The sequence below is a fragment of the Dermacentor variabilis genome, chromosome 3, assembly GCF_050947875.1.
Source record: "Dermacentor variabilis isolate Ectoservices chromosome 3, ASM5094787v1, whole genome shotgun sequence".
In the NCBI taxonomy this organism is placed as follows: Eukaryota; Metazoa; Arthropoda; class Arachnida; order Ixodida; family Ixodidae; genus Dermacentor; species Dermacentor variabilis.
The window spans coordinates 32,985,500-32,990,571 of record NC_134570.1 but is presented as its reverse complement, the minus strand read 5'-3'; positions in this window follow the sequence as shown (position 1 = coordinate 32,990,571).

The window sequence follows — 5,072 nt, the reverse complement described above, 5'->3', positions numbered from 1 at the left end:
GACCACTGGTCATGGGCATGGATTTTTTTTGTCATATATTTGTACACAACAAACGAAAGTAGCAAGCTAGCGTTTTCTCACAAGAAGCCACAGAACATGGAAGTACGAAAGATGCACCAAAATAACTGCAGTCACACAAATGGCAGGTTGCAGCATTTCATTGGCTGCTACAAATCCAGTTTGATATATACAGTGGCATAGGTCTCGTTTAGGACAATTTTAAAAGAGGACATTGCACTTACCACTGCTTTGCTTTCACTCAAATTTCTCAACATCGCATTTTCGGGTCTGCATCACTCAATAAAATACTTCGCATCTTTGGTGGCTTACGTTGTCCAGAAAGAACATGCAGATAACTGTTTTCCTAGTCAATGTGGACCAAAAAATTCAACAATGTTGCGAAATGAGTGATAAACGAAAGTGGTAAGCAGCTAAATCTTTTAAAGTTATTAGAGTAAAATGCAGGTCACTTTACTGGGACAAAAGTGCAAGGTCACTTTACTGGGGCAAAAGTGCAATCAGATGGCCATTTATGATTGCAGTTAATTGTACTATGTCACACAACTTAAAAATTACCTTAATTTTGCAACTGTGTTTCCATCGTTCAGAGGTATCTTGTCCCCTGGCCAAAGCTACCACACTGACGTGGCGTATAAAGAGCCCGTTTGTGCACACAAATGGGCCTGTGAACACAGCGATTGTTTCTCATCCAGTAACTTAAAATAGCAGGGGTCACGAATACAGACCTGATCGGAAAGTGAGCATTTAAGTAACATGTTTAGTGCAGGTGCTGTCCGAAGTGTCGGCGTAACAAGCTAAATAAAAGAAGTGTTTCTGCATTTATAGATAGCGCTGAAAATGCAGTGAAAACAGGATAGAAACAAAAAATAATGTTACTACGTTCAAGGAAAGACTGGTGTCTATGCGAAGTACCGCCAAAAAGGCTTGCGTGAAGACCCTGTCCTCATGTCACATGTGTTGCTTTAGATGAAATGTTTCTAAAGCTTATGCAGGAGAGATAAGACAATTGTAGTGTCATAGACTAAGTGAGAACTTGGACATGTACATGAACGAAAAGTGATAAGGTGGGGTGGAAAAGCCTTAAACACCAACAACGAAAAGTCATACAGTATTGGAAACAAACTTCAATGTGGGAACTGGTTTTCTTTCATGCCTTCATTGCACCATCTTTACCAGTACTGGTTCCTTCGTACTTTGCCTAAACAATGTTCTAATTTGGGACATCGTTGTGGGCAGCCAGATTTACCATCTTGAGCCCCGCTTTTCTGAGTGAGAAGCTATTATGCATCGAATTTACATCCTGTCACTTGTGTGCTGGCTTGTAAGTCAACTGACCCTAGCAAAGTGCCTACCAGGTACACTAACTAGAGTTCAAAGTTAAGTTTTGGAACCGATAGTGTGATCACCGAACCGCGGTTGGGACTCAAGTAACTCTCGTGCTGTGAATCTGTGAGGCCTGAGGATAACAGTCATTCCCAGTCTTCAAGCTCTGAAGTTGAGAGTGTGCAATACCTATTTTACAGTTCATTTGACAACTGTGATCAAAATGCTAAGCGGACCAAGTTCATTAGACTAAATGTACACATAACTAATAGACCAGCGCTGGCCCAGCAGATAGAAAGGAATAAGATCTTTGACGTCCATAATCTGCCTGTAGAACTTCTTGTGAGCTAGCTATGTCTAGTAACCAAATACCTAGGTGCTTGCTATGGTAACAAAACGTTCATTTTTGCTCTCTTCCAGTATCTGCCAAATGTATATATATATATATCTTAACCATGCCATAAGTTAGCCACAGCTTTTGATATCTGCAAATCCCTTTCTACAAATTTCCACTGTGACTACACTAGCAGACAAAAGAAAATTAGTTTTTATTATCGCACCAGCTGCTTAAACTAAACAAATGTGTGTGCAACGTGCATTCTAAAAGCAATGCTAATTGTACTTAAGCTCAATGCTATGGGCTTGAACCTTGCAGATACCTCAATTATTGAAGAGTGGTTTTAACCACTATTCACAAGCGCCATACCCTCAATGTGCTAACAGGACGTTTCCTAGCAATGATGGAATGTTAAATGAACAGTGATACAATAAGGCAGCAATGTAGCACAGTACCTGGCAGACAATTGTAAAATACATCACTTCAGTGGCAGATGTCCTATGGGTGCTGAAAGAAACAAATAATTTCAAGTTCCACAGCAGAAAGTTGAATTGCACCACAAGACAAGTCACAGAAAGTCTGTTGATGAACTTTACAACATGTGGTATTTTTGTGTTCGTTTCAGCAAGCTTGAATGCAGATCACCAGCGCACATATTACTGCAGTACATTTAGAAGCCTCAACGTAAGGTGTCAAATGTCATGACCAGCATATTCCTCTTGGAACACATGGAGACAAAAAAAAAATACGGATGATTTTGTAAAAAGAAAAAGTGATCACCTACAATAAAGCAAGCTAGCGTGCTGCTGTTTTGGCCATTTTGAGATGCCCTTCAGCACTTTAGCTTCATCAGTCTTGCTCCCCATGTTCCTCGACTTATACGACCTCAACTCCAAAATGTAAAGGACGAAGCTCTCTCTGGACTGCACTTTAGCACAGTTGCTTGGTCATTCCTTAGCTAAAAAACCCTTATAGTGAGGCCTTCTGTACTAGTCTCAAAGACACTGAGAGTCGAGAAGCATTTGTCAAGCAACTCCTTGTCCCAGTAATCATAAATAACTGTTATTGAAAGCCCCTCCTCAACTGTGCTTTCGTACGGTTAGTTGATTTCCGAGCTAAAATCTCTTGACGAGGTCCTCTTAGCGTCAAACAAAAGACACTAGAGTGGAGAAGCCTATGCCAAGCAACTCCTCATTCCAGCAGCCATGGAGAACTATTACTGAAGCACCATGTCTAGTTTAGTCAAGGGGTATTACCACTAAGCATTAAGTGGAGTAGAGGTGGAGGTTTGAGTCAAGGCTTGTTTGTTTATATGGAGTTAGAGCAACACAGCTTTTGCATTTAAAAGTAACAAAGTTCATTCTCAACTAACAGGAGCAGTTGGCACTTCAAAAAACCATAGCCACCGCAGTAAGGGAGGAACTGCAACCAGGCAGAGTCACAGATACTTCACCTCACTAGATCTTAGATCTTGCCCCCACCAAATTTATGTCAATCAACCATGTGAGAGAACTCTCCACTGCTGCAAATTCATTGCACTGACACAAGCAGACCTCCAAGAATCAAGACAGATTCGCGATACCAGCTTCAGTGAAAACTGTTGCCAAAAACTCTTAACAGGGGAAGCTCGGCATGTACTTTGACATGAAGGTTTGTTGATCCCAAAACCTGACACAACATGCTCCAAGAATAACACACGGCTCCACAGAGGCTGAAGGACTGAAGCAATGCACAAGCATGGAAACTTAGCAGAAAAGACTACAGAGGTGTATCATAATTTACAAACTCAACGACTGCACATTAAGTTTGATCTGCAGAGTACATGTCACATTATGTATCTGCCCACTTCACTGGAAAAAAAAATATTTAAGAATAAAGCATTCCTGAACTGATTACACAATGAGAGCAGCTTCACTTGCACCTTTAAAGGAAGTGGGCTTGAAGATGAAGTAAAAACATGGCGCGAAACCACTATGTCTTCCTACAGCTCAAAGCTGCTTGCATGAAATGAACAATGCCTCACAACTTCCGCGTTCCTGCCCTTCTGGGTTGATGTCAACCTTAAATGCAGTAACAGTTTAATGGTAAAACGTCTGAAAATATGACAGCATCTGGCAGCATGAATGGCTGAGAAGTGCAAAATAGTTCCCTTTAATGAACGCTGCAGCTTCAATTACTGACTGGTGCATCAATACCCTCTACTTTGCTAGCAGCAGTAGTACTGAGAGAATGATAGCTTGAAGCCAAAGCTGTTATCGTGGAAATTAAAAGCACAATGAGCGCAAAGTGTGCCACTGTCACAAAGAAGCATAATTACCATGAACCAGTGTGCGGACGATTCATCAAACACGTCAGAGGCCACACACTCGGCTATGTCTCCAATGTCACGCTGACTCGGTGAAGGGCCACCACCAATGCTTTCTAACATAGGATACAGTCATTTCTGCTTTGCCCTTTGAAACTAAAACCAAGGGTCTAAAGCACCACCACTTCATACATTTTAACATGACTTTCTTTACAGCACCACTACAATATTGACAAAAAAGAAAAACATACCGTCGTCGCACCGAAAAATTGCTTAGCATCTGGTTCTTGTAACAGAGTTGTCAGTGAAAATATTGTTACAAATAAATTTTTAAAGGAAATGCTCAGTTTGTTTCAATCGGCATCTGTACTCCCGACATAAACAAGCGCACCTTAAAACGAAATTTCTTCCCTGTTTTTGACAGAACATCGAAAAAGAAAAGAAACAGGGAACAAGCTTGCAAGTTCCAGGTTTACCAAACACCGTGAAGAATGAAACAAATTAAGAATGTAATAAAATCAAGTCCACTAGAAAAACAGGGGGCCCCAAAGCTTGCCACACACCGGGCAACATGGAATGTGACAAACACTTAAGATTCCTTTTTTAAAAACAGTATGGTGGCTTTTGCTTGACGCATGACTTCCTGGAACATGCGGATGAATACAGGACTGTGATAATGATTATGCGTGTAGCAGACAAAATTTTCATTGTGTAATATGTGCACTCTAGATAACACTCCGCCTGCATTTGCCAATGTGGGTTCAATGCTCAGCACTGCATAGCCGAGGCAGCACAGCTACGAGACAAGGCGAACTTGGAGGGACACTAAAGCCAAGGAATGAGTTAATCTAGTTGGCAACTTAACATTTAGATTAACTTAACTACCAATTCAACAACTAAACTGATTAAGCTAAATGTATGGTGTGTTCTATGCTGACAAGCAACTTAGTTGCTGAGAGGATCACAAGTGATTATCTCAGAAATATAGTTTTACTCGTAGTGCCGACTCGCAACCCTTGTAGGAATTTCCTGAACAAAAAAGCCCAGATACACAGCAAACACACCTACAAAACTCTTTGCGTTGTG